Source organism: Mesoplodon mirus (assembly GCF_964341445.2).
Source record: "Mesoplodon mirus genome assembly, chromosome: 7".
Taxonomy (NCBI): Eukaryota; Metazoa; Chordata; class Mammalia; order Artiodactyla; family Ziphiidae; genus Mesoplodon; species Mesoplodon mirus.
This window is the reverse complement of record NC_138983.1, coordinates 103,819,417-103,838,401: the sequence shown is the minus strand read 5'-3', so window position 1 is coordinate 103,838,401 and position 18,985 is coordinate 103,819,417. Positions and strand designations below refer to the sequence as shown.

The 18,985-nt window shown below is 36.1% G+C and overlaps 1 long non-coding RNA gene across 1 annotated transcript in view; it reads right to left on the bottom strand.

Annotated features, from left to right (window-relative positions):
• Window positions 1–648: 648 nt before the first annotated feature.
• LOC309808267 overlaps window positions 649–18,985 on the bottom strand; it is a 52,661-nt gene continuing 34,324 nt past the window's right edge. Inside the window, exons 3-4 of the long non-coding RNA XR_014294718.1 lie at window positions 4,416–4,499; window positions 649–3,238 (exon numbers count right to left, since the gene is read on the bottom strand). This is a non-coding gene — a long non-coding RNA (uncharacterized lncRNA). The remainder of the gene's footprint in view (window positions 3,239–4,415; window positions 4,500–18,985) is intronic.

Sequence of the window (18,985 nt, the reverse complement as noted above, 5' to 3'; positions counted from 1 at the left end):
CCTAAAATGATATTACACAATCATAACGTTCAGCTAACATACTTAAAAAGATGGGCTATTAAGGATTCATTCTTCAATAATTCTATGAAATGCACATTTTCTAAGACATGCAGTTAGGATCCATTTTATATTCATTATAGGGTTAACACATTGCTTTAAAAATTTTTGAAAGATTATAAAATATATGACTTAGCCTATGCTTGACATTATACATGTTACCTCATAAAATTACTGAGGGAAGGATATCTTAATATCTGAATTGAAGGTAGTGTACATTTAATCTACATTTGGCTTATAACAATGAATAATGAAAGGCTTTCATTTATTATATAGCTCACACTTTCCAAAGGGTACACTTCTAAAAGACTACTGATTTCTCATTGCTAATAAGCAACCTATTGTCCTTGCCTTGGTAAAATCTATTTTAATGACAGCTGGTTCTCTCCCAGATTATCCATTGGTATTACAGCGTCACGGTCTTTTAAGAGGAGCAGGGCTGACACGAGGACTCTTTGGGCTTATTTCTACAAGAAATTTAGTTTTTCTATTCTCCTAATTAAAAAATGTATAATTATTAATTTTTCACTTTCTTATGTCATTGAATCAGAAAACAATGGACTATGGTCATGTATGTCATCCAATACTCTATCAGATCACTTTTTTTTAAATAGTGCAGCTTACTCAGGTAAGTTTACTGATCAGAACAAAATGGAATCAATTAGGAAAAAGTTCATACAGGAAAATATCCTTTTCAAAGTTGACTATTTTAACACAGTTAAATAAGCGATTATTTTTTAATCCTTTGAGTTAAAATTGTTCAGGGTGGCCAAGAAAGTCTGGAAACATGAAAAATGTCCATAAAAGCACTTTATTACTATAATACATTGAATGTGTTGCTCCTCATTATTAATTCACAGTTCATTAAGCTGGGCAAAATTACAACGAACAATGTGCATTAAAGCAAAATTCCCATCAATCATTTTCCATCTGTCATACATTCTTTTTTTTTTTTTTTTTTCTGTATGCGGGCCTCTCACTGTTGTGGCCTCTCCCGTTGCGGAGCACAGGCTCCGGACGCGCAGGCCCAGCGGCCATGGCTCACGGGCCCAGCCGCTCCGCGGCATATGGGATCCTCCCAGACCGGGGCACGAACCCGTATCCCCTGCATCGGCAGGCGGACTCTCAACCACTGCGCCACCAGGGAGGCCCTGTCATACATTCTGTCAGATGATTTGTGTGTCTAATTTTCATGGAAAAACTTGTACCTTTACTCCAGAATAAGAAATCAAGGGGGATCAATCTATTAAAAAGATATTAATATTCCTAGACTCTGTGGCCTTCAGTATTTTTTTTTAAGAAGATTCACCTAGTGCAAATCTTATAAATATTTTTACCATTTAATATGCCCAGACAAAATGGATACAAAAATTAGATAAAAGAGAAAACAACAAAAACAGATCCCCTTTGTTTTCAAAACATTTGATGTTTACATCAAAATATTTTGTTGAAAATGAAGTGATTTTTAATCTATAGTTAAAAGACACTATAATGATATTTAGAACATATTACAGATCCGGATTTTTACAAATAGATTTTTATTTAAAACAGGTCTCACACTGATATCAATAAACCAGGCACTCTAGAACAAAATGTGGAGAGATGGCAATTATGAGATGACTTCTTAATACTCCAAGGGAAAAAGATGTTTTCCAAAGTAGTCCATCTACAATATTAACCCTTAAGATCTACTCCCCTTGATAGGTTTCAATATTATTTTCTCTTTTATACACATTGACTTTATAATTAACTCCTACAGGAGGACATTTCTGGAAATGTTCCCAGATATCTACAGCCACACTTTCGGTCATGATCACACCATGGAAAAAGTAGGGAACATCCAGATCCTGATGATCCAGGGGTTTCATAATTACCCCTTTGAGGTCAGTCAGAATCATCATCATTCCCAGAACAGGGTCGGTCTTTACATTTGTGCCCCGAGACATGCAGATTGTAACACTACCCACCCAAAGGCAAGTTGTCTTCCTTACTCAGGTTTGCAGGGGCACCACTCACTGTGGTAGCTAGAAGAGTCCGTTGCCCCCAGCCCGGACCTGCATTCTGTACTCTCCACACACACATCGTACCACAGATATACCAGTGGTGCTGATGAAACTTCCAGAAAGCTATAAAATAATGCGTGCCAGGCACGGTAGATGAGGATTCAGAAAATGCTAACATCTTCTCTAGGAAATAAAGGTGACATACCTATGTGGCTTTAAGCATTTTTGTGCATTAGCTGGCCCCCTGGATCTGGGAAAAAGCATCTGATTTTAAAGTTTCTCAGCCTCATTCTCTGCAGTGAAATCTGAAGCTCTTCCTTCCTTCTCTTGAGTCCAGAAGCTGGAATTGATACAGTCTGCTCTCTGTGATTTGTCTCTACCATTTGTTTCCAGTGACCACTTCAACTCAGATATCTCTGAATTCAGGGGTCACTCCTAAACTTCAGGACGAAGGTCACTGCCCTTTTTATTCCCACCACAAGTTTATGCTAGTAACCCTTTACCGTGTCAATAAATTTATTTTGTAGAATATGCCCCCTGGACTCCACCTGCTAAATCTGTTTTGTGGGCAAATCATTTGTTACTTAGCTAAACAAATTTTATAAAATCATATTTCATAAAATTGTATTTTATAAAATGTTACTTTCTTATTTCTTATTTATAAAATTGGTAAATCCAGGGATTTAGGCTTAATTATTATTTTTTAAAATGTTGGTACTCATTTTGCCAATTTTTCTTTTTACATATATCAGAAAATATGTTAAGAACTCAACTGTGAAGATACCACTATTTTTATTTTTTCTCACTTTTTGTACTTAACTTTTATAACAAACCTTTATTATTGCACAGGAAACAAGAAAGTTTGTTCCTTGGAAAACATCAGTCCTAAGAACGTACTAAGTTAAAGCTTAGCATGTTAGATCTGCGAGTAGCCTTGTCTTTTTTTTTTTTTTTTTCGGTACGCAGACCTCTCACTGTTGTGGCCTCTCCCGTTGCAGAGCACAGGCTCCGGACACGCAGGCTCAGCGGTCATGGCTCACGGCTCCAGCCGCTCCGTGGCATGTGGGATCTTCCCGGACCGGGGCACGAACCCGTGTCCCCTGCATCGGCAGGCGGACTCTGAACCACTGCGCCACCAGGGAAGCCCAACCTTGTCTTTTTTTTAATGATGCTTTTTTCTGAATTGGTTAAAAAAAAAAAAAAAAAAAAAAGCCTTAAGGCTTAGGAACAGAAGCAAATTGAGAATTAAAATCCAAATCATTCAAATGAAGTTTGTCAGAACAGTTTGTGTGTGGAGAGGACAGCTTCTAGGCACTTCAGAGAAACCAGCAGGACAGAATTGAGAATAGCCAGCACCTTACAGGGCTTCTCACAGAAATGCTTTAATGCAAAGAGGTGACTGGATTTCACAGGGAGACCAGGGAGAGGATGCAGAGATACTTAAATCACATTCAAGCACCTGTTTACCTGGGAGGTAAGTTCCTTCATATTGTGGTCAGATGCTGTTTAGGGGGACACTGGCGCAGGGGAGGTGTTGGGAGGATGAACTCTTTTCTGAGTGATTTTGCAAGTGTGAAAATTCATCCAACAGAGATGCTAGAAAAATTTGCTCCTAGTAGCGAGCGTCCAACATGATATTTTGGGACAAAAATGTGTATTTGGAAGAATTTTTCACAAAAGAGCAGTGATGGGAGGAAAAGATTCATATGGGCCTGGCTAGTAATATTCTTCCTTCACAATTTTCTTGTGGGTTCCTGAGGCCTGTTGTGACTGCTTGGAGACCTGGTCCCCAAGCAATGGCCCTCTTTGTCATACTCAGGGTAACCCAGGAAGTTGCTTGTCTGAAGCAGAAAAGGTTCTCCCTTCCACTCATGTCCTCTTGCTGATCAGATGAACACATGGCATCATCTACAGCTGAGAGGTGTTTGTTAACTACCTTTGTTTCATAGGACACAACTCGTATATACTCTACAGTAATGTTTATCACTGTCTTTTATAATCTCAAGGTAAGAAGTAATCAGTGTTAAAATCATTCTACTGGAATAACAAAGCACATGATTTTTTTTCCCTAATAGTGATTGTATTTGTTTGCTAGGGCTGCCATAACAAAAGACCACACTGGCTACTAGGTGGCTTAAACAACAAAAATATATTTTCTCATAGATCTAGAGGCTAGAAGTCCAAGATCAAAGTATCAAGTTTAGTTTCTTTGAGGTCTCTCTCCTTTGATGGCTACCTTCTCGCTGTGTCCTCACATGGTTGCCCCTCAGTCTGTGCATGTCTGTGTTCTAATATTCCCCCCTTATAAAGATACAAGTCATATTGGATTAGAGTCCATCCATATGATCATTTTACCTTAATTTTCTCTTCCAAAGCAGTATTTCCAAGTAGAAGTTAAGCTTACGGTACAAGCAATCAGGTATTTAATAAGAGGCATTGCTATGGAGACAAAAAAAAAAAAGGTTAATAATTGAGGCAAATTTCATATCAGTTTTTGAGTTCTGAGGGTAGACAGTTGAGAAGATCTCTAAATGTCGGGGTTAAAGCATCTTTTGTAGTTTGAATGTCCATCAGATGTTCAGGTAAACTTTCTGAGTGGTCCATATAGCAACAGGAACGAAGAAGACTGTCTAAACATGAGCTGCTGTGGAGATTTCTCTGAAGTTTATATTAAGATATCTACCTTCAGTATGCAGGACTTCAGAAAAAAAGGCAGTTTTAGTTTCAATTATTCCAAGTCAAAAGGGTGGGAGAAAATTTGGAAACACTAGTTTGGAGAGTTGTAGTCAGGTAGTGGAGGAAACTAGAAAAATTCAGGATATAGTCCAGTTTTCAGGTAATTAACAAAACTTCAAGGAAAATTAATAGCACTAGAATCTAATATCCACAATATGTATTTTGGTTTCTATCGAAAGATAATTTTTCTCTCTAAAATCACCCTCATTTCTATCAAAGATAGCCAAATTAAGACAAATTTGTTTGCAAAATAAGTCTAGATTCAAAAAACTTGGTCTTATTTATATAAGTATAGCAAGGATTGTGACTGACCATATAGGCTTATTTTTTATTTTTATTTTTTGTTTTTATTAAGAGAATTTATTGCCTCTCTCTCCTCCCAATAGCTCAGACATGAAGAAGCAACATCAGAGGAAGACAGACAGACAAATGGCTCTTTGAGTTTGTCCTGCTTGGCACTGGTGAAGGAAGAGGCAGCTTTCTCAAAGTTTTTATCTGCTTAATTGGATGTAGTAGAGAAAGGGAACAAGGAAAGTCAGAGGGTAAGTGAACAGGCTCTGCACCTACCAAGGATGTGTTATCCTCCTAATCGTCCCAGTAGGAATATTCCATTCATGTTCTTTGATCTGATCCTTGCATTGGAAGACACTTCTTTTTTAATCTCTTTTTTTAAATTTAATTTTAATTTTATATTGAAGTATAGTTGATTTACAATGTTGAATTAGTTTCAGGTGTACAGCAAAATGATTCAGTTATACATATACATATATCCATTCTTTTTCAGATTCTTTTGCCATATAGGTTATTACAGAATATTGAGTAGAGTTCCCTTTGCTATACAGTAGGGTCTTGTTGATTATCTATTTTATATATAGTAGTGTGTATATGTGAATCCAAACTCCTAATTTATCCCTCCCCATACCTTTTCCCTTTAGTAACCATAAGTTTGTTTTTTAAGTCTGTGAGTCTGTTTCTCTTTTGTAATTAAGTTCATTTGTATCATTTTTTCAGATTCCACAGATAAGTGATATCATATGATATTTGTCTTTCTCTGAATGACTTCACTTAGTATGATAATCTCTATGTCAATTCATGTTACTGCAAATGGCATTATTTCATTCATTTTTATGGCTGAGTAATATTCCATTGTATATATGTACCACATCTTCTTTATCCATTCATCTGTCAATGGACATTTAAATTGCTTTCATATCCTGGTTATTGTGAATAGTGCTGCACTGAACACTGGGGTGCATGTATCTTTTGGAAGTATAATTTTCTCCAGATACATGCCTAAGAGTAGGACTGCTGGATCATATGGTAGTTCTATTTTTAGTTTTTTAAGGAATCCCATAATATTCTCCATAGTGGTTGAACCAATTTACATTCCCACCAACAGTGTAGGAGGACTCCTTTTCTCCACACCCTCTCCAACATTTTTGTAGTCTACAGTTTGTAGACGTTTTGATGATGGTTACTCTGACTGGTGTGAGGTGATACCTCATTGTAGTTTTGATTTGCATTTCTCTAATAATTAGCAATGTTGAGCAGATTTTCATGTGCTTTTTGCCCATCAGTATGTCTTCTTTGGAGAAATGTCTGTTTAGATCTTCTGTCCATTTTTTGATTGGGTTGTTTGCTTTTTTGATATTGAGCTGCATGAGCTATTTGTATACTTTGGAGATTATTCCATTGTCAGTCTCATCATTTGCAAATATTTTCTCCCATTCTGTAGGTTGTCTTTTTGTTTTGTTTATGGTTTTCTTTGCTGTGCAAAAGCTTTTAAGTTTTATTAGGTCCCATTTGTTTATTTTAGTTTTTGTTTTCTTTCCTCTAGGAGGTGGATCCAAAAAGATATTGCTGCTGTGAAAGAGTGTTCTGCCTGGATTTTCCTCTAAGAGTTTTATAATATCCAGTCTTACATTTAGGTCTTTAATGTATTTTGAGTTTATTTTTGTCTGTGGTGTTAGAAAATTGTTCTAATTTCATTTTTTTACATGTAGCTGTCCAGTTTTCCCAGTACCACTTATTGGAGAGACTGTCTTTTCTCCATTGTACAGTCCTGCCTCCTTTGTCATAGATTAATTGACCATAGTTGTGTGGGTTTATTTCTGGGCTTTCTATTCTGTTCCATTGATCTATATTTCTGTTTTTGTGCAAGTACCATACTGATTACTGTAGCTTTGTAATATAGTCTGAAGACAGTGAGCCTGATTCCTCCAACTCCATTTTTGCTTTCATAGTATGCTTTGGCTATTTGGGGGTTTGTGTTTCTATACAAATTTTAAATTTTTCTGTTCCAGTTCTGTGAAAAATGCCATTGGTGGGGGCTTCCCTGGTGGTCCGGTGGCTGGGACTTCACCTTCCAATGAGGAGGATGCAGGTTCGATCCCTGGTCAGGGAGTTGGGATCCCACATGCAATGCAACCAAAAAAAAAAAAAAAAACAAAAAAAACAAAAACAAAAACATAAAACAGAAGCAATATTGTAACAAATTCAATAAAGACTTTAAAAATGGTCCACATGAAAAAAATCTTAAAAAAAAAATTCCACTGGTAATTTAATAGGGATTGCATTGAATCTGTAGATTGCCTTAAGTAGTATAGTCATTTTGACAGTATTGATTCTTCCAATCCAAGCACATGGTCTATCTCTCCATCTGTTTGTGTCACTTTCGATTTCTTTCATCAGCATCTTAGAGTTTTCAGAGTACAGGTCTTTTGTCTCCTTAGGTAGATTTATTCATAGGTATTTTTTCTTTTTGATGTGATGGTAAATGGGATTCCTTCCATAATTTCTCTTTCTGATCTTTTGTTTTTAGTGTATAGGAACGAAAGAGATTTCTGTGTATTAATTTTGTATTCTGTGACTTTACTGAATTCATTGATGTGGTGTATCACACTGATTGATATGAGCCTGTGAGCCATGGCCGCTGAGCCTGCGCGTCCGGAGCCTGTGCTCCGCAACGGGAGAGGCCACAACAGTGAGAGGCCCGCATACCACGAAAAAAAAATCATAAAATGGGGCTTTCCTGGTGGCACAGTGTTTAAGAATCTGCCTGCCAGTGCAGGGGACATGGGTTCAAGCCCTGGTCCAGGAAGATCCCACATGCCGCAGAGCAACTAAGCCCACGTGCCACAACTACTGAGCCTGCGTTCTAGAGCCATTGAGCCACAACTACTAAAGCCCCTGAGCCACAACTACTGAAGCCCATGCACCTAGAGCCCATGCTCTACAACAAGAGAAGCCACTGCAATGAGAAGCCCACGCACCACAACAAAGAGTAGCTGCCATTCGCTGCAACTAGAGAAAGCCCACACACAGCAACAAAGACCCAATGCAGCCAAAAATAAATAAAATAAATAAATTTATTTTTAAAATCATAAAATATCATAACCATCTTCTTCAGTTTACTTAGTCCCATGTAATTAATTCTTGTTTTGTTTGATCTTTTGTTAGAAGTTTTATGAAACCATCAATTTCTCCATTAGGGTTTTGTAAATTCTTACTCAGTTCAGTGTAATGATTTGAAATTCATCAGAAACTTGTGTTCTAGAATACTTGTTAGATCCTTTTCCATGAATTTCTCTGAACATGAAACACATTTCCAGGAAGCTTTTGTAAAAGCATCTGAGTAAAACCATTGTCTAAGTAATAAAAGACAAATATCCATTACTAAAAATTTGATTCATTCTAATGGGATTGACAAGAAAATTAATCTCTGTGACACAAAACATTTAAGATAATAACTAGAATTATGACTGATAACATTATACTAGGACATATCCAATTTTAGGAATTTCATATACTTTTGAGAACATTTATATTAATAACATTCACCCTTATGATATAACCTAGAGTTTATGATCATTTATTTAGCAATGCTTCCCATGTAAGTAACATACCAAATAAGCCTAATGAGTTTCATAGCTCTCTTTTCTAATAAGATAAAACAAATCTTTTAAGGTGTTCCAAGGGGCCTCTGGAAAACCTGAACGTTATTTCCAGGTCAATAAAACTTCATTTAGAATTTGACTTGGGGGAGAATCTACTTTTTCAAAAATAAAAATGTTTTAAAACACTTTGTCAAATATGATCATATGTCACTGTGAATTAATATTTAGTTATCAATTTAATCAAAGTGACAAAGATTCACATGTAAATACAGATAGTTAAATAGTGTAAAAAGACTTAGCTCTTTTAATATTGAAAGCACTCAGTTTTTCTTCAAAATTATCAAAGATTCATAAAGACGAAATGTACAATATTTGTTTTGCTAGACAGATTACATTGAATGTAAAAAAAAGTCTTTGTTTACAATTTCTCATTAAGAGCAGACCAATAATTAAGAAAATTTTGCAAAAAGAGAGAAAAAACAAATTTTAATTTTCTACCAGCTTACTTTGGATATTAAAACTCAATCACTTTATTAAATTCATTCCAATTTTAGATCTGACTACACATAAAATTCCTTTCTAAAGATTCCTTTTTCACAAACCTCTTACAACTTTCTCTGTCCATTTGGATTTGTCCCTTGTTCTCTTTCCCATTTAGAAGTTATCAGCTTTAGGACAAAAATCACTTAACAAAGTTTTTACATTAACAAAAACATCTCCATACCTTACACTTTTTCTTACCCCAAAATATATTCTAATTTCCTTATAATTCCTAGTAGCTTTAACCACATCTATTATTTACAATTCTTAATCCTTTGAAGCTTTAATTTTTTTGTAAAGATAAAGTTAAAAATTATGAACTGTGTAAGTATTTTGTGGCTTGGAAAACTTATAAATACATTTCATAATTTCTAGAAACATATTCTACTTCATAGTACAAGCTTTTAATGAAGCACAAGACATGTTTACTAATAGAACCAAACATATTTAGTGTGTAATAAGAGGTCAAAAGTAGGTAAACTTAGACTCGTTCAGCAATTAATATTTCAGTATTTTGTCTTAGTTGGAAATGATCTAGACATTCAATTCATTTAATTTAACTTAGCAAAACTCTAAGGGTACAATTTTTCAAAGACATTTAGAAAACTATTTAAGTTGACATAGCAAAAACAATTATTGCTAAAAAAAGTTTACCTAAAAGAATTCTTATCTTATGTCTATTTAATTAATTTGTTCTTAACAATCACTCAGATTACTCATGACAATTTCATAAGATGTTAAAGTAGTGTTAGCCATCATCTTAAATTATTATTATTATTACTTTTTTCTGAGAAATTTTGTAAAAGAGATAACATGAGCTTATTTGACTTTTAGTAAAACTACATAGCATAAAGCTATTATACTTAATGCTGATAACTCTTAAGATATGTCTGTATTAATTAAACCATTAAACCTGAACTAGATTTTACTTACCAAAAATTATCCTAGATCATGTGAATTTGAAAAATATTTGTATTCGTTTTTGTTATATTTTTGAGAATTTTTATATTGCTTGTTGGAATAAATTAAGTTTACTCACTCAGATAGCTACAGTCTTTTATTATTTATGGAGAAGACTTTTAAGTCTTCTTGCCCTTTAAGTGTACTTGCCCTTGATAAACAATTTTAAGGAGACTGTGATTTAGAGTTTGAGCAAGAGAGGGTTTTTCTGGTGGTTTTTGTTTTAAAAAAAACCTCTTTCCTTTTTTTTCTTTAAATTTTAGTTTCAGGTTCTAACAATCGAGATAATCTGGGCTCAGTCTCAGGCAATGTGGCTGTGTTTACATTTCAAAGACATGGTAAGATTTATAACTTTAAGGGACAGAGAAAAAAGTGTAAATTTTCTTCTGTGAGTTTTGGAGTGTATTTTTCTATTATCATAAGTCTCAGGGTAATTATTATTTTAAAAACTTTTTCTTCTTAAGTACAGGACAATTTTGCTCCAATTATCCTCAACTTTTATAATATCTACAAGAATTTGAGAGGAATAGGTTTCAGGGTTGGTGAAGATAAATGGGCCTTGACTTGTTCCTAAGTTGCATTTCTGGTTTTGTAGAGATTTGGAAGACAAAGATAATTGTTTCTATTAGCTCTTGAATATTGGCTTCCAACTGATCTTTTCCTAATTATTTGTAGGAGGGCCTAAGGAATTGCTGAGGAGATGGGGCAATTTTTAAAATTTTTCTTAAAAAGGGGAATTCATGTTGGATCTTTAATTTCTGTTATTTCATCTTAATAACGATTCCCTAAGGCTAGCTGTTATACATGATTTTTCCTTTCAATTTGATCCTTCCATAAATACCAATATGACAGCTGTTTATGATGAGAGCTCTCAAGAAGGGAATCTTTTAAATACAGCAAATTTAAAGGATCCATCATCTGGCCATTGAGGAGTAAGACCTTTCATTAATTTCAAATAGTGACTCAAATCAGTAAGCCTTTTTATGGAACGACCCAGAGGTAACTTTTCAGGCTTAGAATAAATCCTTACCATGGATGAAATAAGCACACTTTCAGATGGAGAGGGCACGGATGATATAGCCCCTATAATGTGAAAATTCATTTCCAAGGATAATCTAAGAAAGCAAAGGCCTTCATTGCACAGGCAGTAAGGGTGGTATAATGCAAACTGTGTCCCTGGTCTCTCCTGGGAATTTGAGGCACCTCTGATCCCAAACCTACTAATCTGTGACATCAGGCACATGCTGCTGGAATGGGACTTTTCCAACACTAACAAGGCAATGAAGGTTGAAACAACAAAGGCCCCTTATGGACTGGGTCCCCTTAGGACAAACTCCTCTGACAGCTGGCACAACAAGACTAGAGTGTGCTGTTTATGACTTTGTGTCTCAGAACCCCAGTCGATTCAACTGGTTACCAGATGCACCCCAGTAAATACACCATCCAGATGGTGGAGACCAGAGAGAATATTCTCACTGGACAAAAAGCCAAATTCTCAGGACACAGAAAAATACAGAAGGAAAAATCTCATCCAGTTTTTATATAGAGAACTGACAGCAAAGTTTGTCTTAATAGGCACTGGACTGGAGAGAACTGGTAACTCACCAGTCTGTGAGGCTGTCTCAAACAGCAGGCTTATAGGGCCTATGCCTGTATTCTGCCCTATGGTTCTTTCTTCTTATGAAACACGACTCAGGAGACAGAGACAAAGAAAAACAGTGACTGTCTCTGGGAGGAAAGGATTAAGAAAAACTGAGACGAGATTACTCATTTCCAAAAACCAGATTTTCTATGTCACAAGGATCTTGCTCCATAAGTATTTTCTTCTGCTAATCTAAATTTAGAGATAGAGAAAAGGAGACTCTTAAGCACTTTCCCTCCCACCAGACCTTACAGGCCTGGGAAGTTGAGGAGATAAGAAACTTTACCTTCTGCTGGCCTTTGTCATGTGTCCTAGGATCTCTCAGCTGCAGCAGTCTTGTGGTGGGAAGCAGGGTTTAGCCAGCCTCCTGGTTGTCTTGTCAGCTGTTGAGGAGGAAGAAATGTCCCTGCCAACCTTCTTGAGTTAAAGAAGTAACAAGGTTTATACAGCCTTCTTGACCCTGCATTCCCTATCTCTGGTGCTAATGATGTCTTTCTACCTCCTGGTACAGGGAGGGCACCATTCACATGAGATACTAATTTCCTGCTTTCATGGAGACAGATAGGAAGGTCAGTGTGTCTCTCTTGCATCAGTCATTTCTTCAGTAACTTTAATTCAAAGTAATATTCCACTGAGGCATATTTTGGAGCATCCTGCCCTGGGCACCAACAAAGTCAAATGGTTTAGAGAGAAAGCAAGTCCCTTTGTCAGCACTGACCTGTGCTCATGGTGATTGTTATTCCATCTCCACAATACCATTGGGCTGGGTGCTCAAGAAACAGAGCTGTGAAAACATGGCTCCTGTCTCTTATAATTTATAGTACCAATGTTTCAAAGAAAAAATTTTATTTAGTGCCTCCTTTGTGTTAGACAATAATGCTGGTATATTTTCAAGATATACAAATAATAGAAAGAGACATGTATGGCACTTGAATTGTAGTGAGACATTAAAAATTCCCCCCCCCCAAAATCTTTTTCTTTATACTTATAAGAAAAAAAAATGTAGATTCATTTTGGATAAGATAAAGAAAATTTATGAAGTGATAAATCTAACCTGAGAAAGTAGAAAAGAACACAGTACACAGGCTCTGAGCATTCTACTCACAGAAAATATTGTCCTGTTCTTTTGCAATATGGACTTGTTCCCCTGTCCCTATGTCTGTCTCTTCCCCTCTCTGTTTCTGCCCCTCTTCTCTCTCTCCCTCACACATACACACATTCACTCCCCTACAAAAAAACCCATTGACTAAATGCTAATTGGCAGACACTGTGCTCAAACTGAGGCTACAGTGGTGAGTTAAAAACAGAGATAATTGGGTCTCCCTGGTGGCGCAGTGGTTGAGAGTCCGCCTGCCGATGCAGGGGATGCGGGTTCGTGCCCCGGTCTGGGAGGATCCCATGTGCCGCGGAGCGGCTGGGCCCGTGGGCCGTGGCCGCTGGGCCTGCGCGTCCGGAGCCTGTGCTCCGCGGCGGGAGAGGCCACAGCGGTGAGAGGCCCGCGTACGGAAAAAAAAAAAAAAAAAAAAAAACAGAGATAATTTTTCCATCCTCATCAAACGTATATTCCAAGATGGAGAAAGTGAATACTAACCAAAGAGTCACACAACCATAATACTGCAACCACAACGAACAACCATAACCACTGAGTTAAGCTAAGCAAGCCACTATTGTCAGCTTTCTCTCAACCCTCAGTAGAGTGTGTTCCACTTAAAGGCCTTGAGTAAGTCACTATTCTGTTGAGAAAATCCAGGACATTTCTCAGTCTTCCACATCTGAAATTATGCAGTTTGGAATGTCAGGAACAAGAGTGAGGGGAAAGGTCATTCAGAACTGCAACTAACCAGTTTCTCTCTTTCTGACTGCTGCAATAACCTCCTGGTCTATCCTGTGTTTACTCCCATTCCTCTGGCCTGTTCACAGAGCTGCCAAAGTGGTCCCTTAAAATTTAAGCCTGATTGTGCCACTCTATACTCAAAATCATCCAGTGAATTCAATTTAATTACAATAAATCCAAAGTTCTCACCAAGGCCTCAAAGTCCTTTTTGATCTGTTCTCCCCTTCTCCCATGTCTCTCTTGGCCTCATTCCTACCACTCTCCCCCTTGTTTTCTGTAATCCAGCCAAACTTGCTTCTTCTCCAGCTTTTACTAAAACACTACTTAGTAGACAAACAATTTAATTTAAATTGGGCAAAAAATTTAATAAGACACTTAACCAAAGAAGATACATGAATGGTAAATAAGCAACATTTAAAAATGTTCAGCATTATCAGTCATCAAAGAAAAATTAAAACCACAATGCAAATAACTTCACATCTACTAGAATGACTAAAATTAAAAAGATTGATAGCATCAAATGTTAGTAAGGATGGAGAACAACCAGAAGTCTCATACATTCCTGAAGAAGATGTGAAATGATGTACTACTTTGGAAAACAGTTCGGCATTAATACAACCCCCTAATTTCACCCCCTAGGAATTTAAATTAGAAAAATATGTACACACAAAATTTGTACATGAACGTTCATAGAAACAACTTTATTCATGATTGTGAAACTGAGTAGGATCCTGTGGGGCCTTCCCAGTGACAGACTCCCAGTGTTCCCTGCTTCTTGTTTGTAGAACAAAGCTTTAGTTTCCTAGGCCTCCCTTGATTTCCAGAGAGCAGTTAATGATTACAGAACTGACAAAATTCAGAAACAAAGGAAAAGCAGTCAAGCAAGAAAAGTAACAATAGATTGAAAAACAGTGTTGTCTATATCCCTTTCTCCTCAAGGGATATAGATAACAGTCTGACACATATCCTTGATGTGGTGCTCCAAGGACAATGGTGCTTCAAGGACAAAGGACAACCCTCTCTGAAAAAGTGTCAGCGTTACACCCCTTATCAGACCCTTAATTGCCCTCCCCACCATGTTGTGATGCTTATGAAATTCCTGAGCCCAGCTGGGCCATGAGACCTGTCCCAAATAAGAAAAGGCATCTTCCCTGTCCCACTGCCACCCTATAGAAGGAAAGTATATGTGCCTCGACCAATTAGTAAACGAAATTTTCACCTTGGAGCATTCCTTTGTTTTCTGGCTATAAAAACTGATCAATAGCACATGTTTGGGGTCCACTCCCCCAGACTACTAGGAAGTCAGCCTGCTGTTCTGGCAGAGACACTTTCCTCTAATAAATTCTATCTTCTTTACATTCTGCCTTGTGCCTGGAAATTCTTTTCCAACCCACGTATGGACCACGACACTTGAGCGTTTTTTGTAGACACTAAGGCTCTCCACCTGATGGAGGATTTGACTACATGCTGATCACAAGCATGTAGGTCCCAGACTGGTTGGAACAAGAAGGCTGATGATTAAGGTTCCCAAAATATCACCCTGTCACCTCTCCACCAACTAATCAAAAGAATGTCCATGAACTGATAATTCACCCTGAGACCCTCACTCCTAATGTTGTCTTTAGAAACACTTGCCCAAAAGTCTTCAGGGAGTTTGGGTCTTTTGAGCATTAGCTGCTTGTTATCCTTGCTTCGCATCCTGCAAATAAACACTGTACTTTCCTTCACCACAACTGGTATCAGTAGATTGGCTTTGCTCTGCATTGGGTGAGTGAATCTGTGTTTGGTTTGGCAATAATTTGGGCAACCATGAAGGGGCCACCATCCCTAGTGGGCATCTCAACCATAGCACACTGGCCCCTGACCAGTGGCAGCTCATGGATACTACTCAGCAGCTGCTTGAGCACCTTTGTCTCAGAGATGGCCCTGAACACTTGCCACTGACCAGGCATCATTGGCCCATGGCACTTTTGATTTCTCTGGTAAAGGGAAAAAGACACATGCTTTGCTGGTTGAGATTTCTCTAGTAAGTAGTGGAACTTGTGTGTGATAATACCAGGGTATTCATTCTCTTAGCCATTTGGGTCTGTCAGTGGCTAACCATTTGTTGGGATTTTCCCTTTTGGGCTGAGGAGTTTGAAACCCTGAGAGACTACATTTGTTTGTTTGTTTGAGATTTTAAGATTACCAGCCATAAACAACTGAGAATGGGTAATCAGAGCTCTGTTTCATCTTATATTCCCTACGGTGTATTTTGCAGAATCGGGAAATTCTTAGCTCTTAGTTTCATGGGCTCGTACCCATGAAAAGGAGAAGGTGATATTTTTCTAAAATCATGTGGTCACAGTATTCTTTAGGCTCTGGAGAATAATGACCCAGATGGGGCACTTTTTGACATTCTAAAACTTGTTTTTGCGAATGAAAAAGCTGGCTTGTTAAAAGTATCTCTTCACTATTCTGACCAGAAGGAAACAAATCTTACTAGGAGGAACTTACATTTTTCCCCCTGTGCCTTTGAAATGTAAATGTTCTACCCTGGGCTCTAATGTACTCTCACTCACTCTTGTCTATACCATCGCCAATTCCTGAGACTGAGGGGGGAAAAAAGGGAAAAGAGTCCTTTTTAAACTCAGGCAGGAAAACTGTGAGATCTCTGTTTGTCTGGAATGTATGTATGTCCATGTGTACATTATAAATATATCTCTTTTCCTTTGGATGGTATTATCAAAGTTAGTTTGTAAATGAGCTCTATTTAATTGACTTAAAGGAAATTAAGCACTTACAGAAATTCTCAGAAATATAAAAGAAACTAACTTGAATGAATTTCAGATTCATGTGATCTGAAAAATATTCAATATTAAATTTGGGATAATGGCTGACTTGGTCTAATGTCTCATAAAGTTTTCTTGGGTAATCTAAACATAATTTTTGAGAACAAGTGAATAAAATAGAGGTAAATGAGACAAGAGTTTTTAGGTGAACTCTGGGAATAATTATGTTTTAGGAATGTCTACTTAAAAATAGCTTTTCTGGACGTTTTAGTAACTTGAAATTTTAGAGTTTAACTAAATTAAGCTAAATGATGAGAATTCATTGAATATCGAAGTCTTTTCCAAATAAAATAATATACTGAAATATTAATTACTAAACATTGGCTTCCTTTTACAGAGAAAGTAAAGATATTTAAGACTATTAATAAATATGTTTGGTGTCACACTGAGACATTTTCCATAAGAAAGCACATATTTTTAGAAATTATAAATAGCATTTATTTATAAATTTGCCAATCTACAGAATGCTAATGTAAAGAACAGCTCATAATTGCTTACTTCTTAATTTTCACTAGGAATTTAGGTTTTTAAGACTTGAGAATTCTAATTAAATATGTAATTAAAGCCACTAGAAATAATGAGAACATTTTAGTATACAGGGTAATAGGATGTGTGTTTTCATTAAAATAAGGTATGAAGAATAGGAATTTATTTTGTTAAAGAAAAAGGAAGTAATTTTGTCTTAAAGCTGGTTATTTCTAAATAGGAAATAAAATAAAGGGCAAGTTAATATGAATATAGAAAGTTGTAGATTTCTGGGGAAAAAGTAATCTTTAGAAAGAAATTCTATGTGTTGTCAGGACTCACTAAGATTAGAATGAATTTAATTGAGTAAATGAATTTTAAGATTAAAAGTAAAGTGGTACAAAAACTTAAAAATTTTTTCTCTCTCTGTTAAGAGAAAAAAGTTTTCTTGGAATATTGATTTGCTTTTGATTACAGATGGTAAATTTTCTTTACCTTTTAAATAATCTGTTATAACTTTCCGTACTTGCTTTTAAAATCTTTCATTGTAACTTTGGTTAAATGGATAAGCATTGTTTCACAGTGATCTGTAATCCTATTTGACCAAGTGTCTTGAAACTTTTTAACATTTTGGATAAACTTCTCAAGGATAGAATCCTAATTAAAGATATTTTGACCTCTGGATAGCTTTGGGATGTTTCAGAGGACCCCTAAGTCATCTCAAAGAGAGATATTAAACTAATTAGGATTATTTGGTATATTATGGGAGGCACTGTCAATTGATTAGAGATAAATGTATCTCCAACCTTCTTAGGTTATACATTTAGATTATACTAAATATCATTAATATAGATATTCTTATGTTATATGAAATTAAATAAAATTTCTAAAATTTGAATATGTCAAATTTGTATGTTACAGAAGTAAACAAATTTTTTTTTGTCAATTGCATTTTAACCAGCTCTTTAACTGTGTCTTTTTAAGTCTTTTTATCATTCATAGATGCTTTTGCAAAAATGCTTCATCTTCAGGAAGATTCATACTAAAGACTTTCTGACAAGTGCAGGTTTCTGATAACTTTCAAATCATACCATTGAATTGGGTAAGAAATTAAAGAATTCTAATGGAAATCCCGATGGTTTCATAAAGGTTAAGGCTGCAAACTGTAAACAGCTCAAATGTTCATCATCAAGTGAATGAGTAATTCACATCAGCAATAAAGGGGAATGAAATATTAATATACATACATGGATGAATCTCAAAACATGCTGAGTGAAAGAAAGCAGGAACCAAATACACACTGTTAGATTCTATTTATGTAAATTTGAGAATGGGAAAACTATAGTCACTGAAAGCAAATCATCATATCACTTTTGTAGGAAGGTGAGGATTGACCACAAAGGAGCCTAAGGAAACTTTCTGGGTAATGGAAATTTTCTGTATCATGATTGTGGTAGTGATTACACAACTGTATATATTTGTCAAAATTTATCTAACTGTGCTATACACTTTACATGAGTGCTATCAGTTGTATGTAAATTGTACCCCAGTAGGGGTGATTAAAAGGAAATATATATTATGTATGACATATAAATATATGTTTACATATATTACATATACATCATGACAATAGAATAAAACATGTTCTTAGTGATTAAATTGCCATTTAGCCAACATCCAGAATGCCAAACATCCTTATTTTTTTCTTGTTTTTCCTTTCTCTAACCTTTCAAAAAGCATCATTTTTAATAGTCACATCAACATTGCTGATTAGATTTGCAGTAATTTGAAAACACAGAAGACATTCCTTTTAAAAATATAAACAAAAGCTTCTTTCATCTGCTCTCTAGATCTTTTTATTCTTATGCCACATTCTTTACACCAGTTGACCAACTGAGTTAGGCACTCATTTACTTTTTCACAAATCTTTGTTGTGTTTCTGCTAGTTCTGCATTAGGGACTATTAAGGAGGAAAACCACTGACACAAAATGGTTTCATTTGTGCTGAAGCCCACGATACC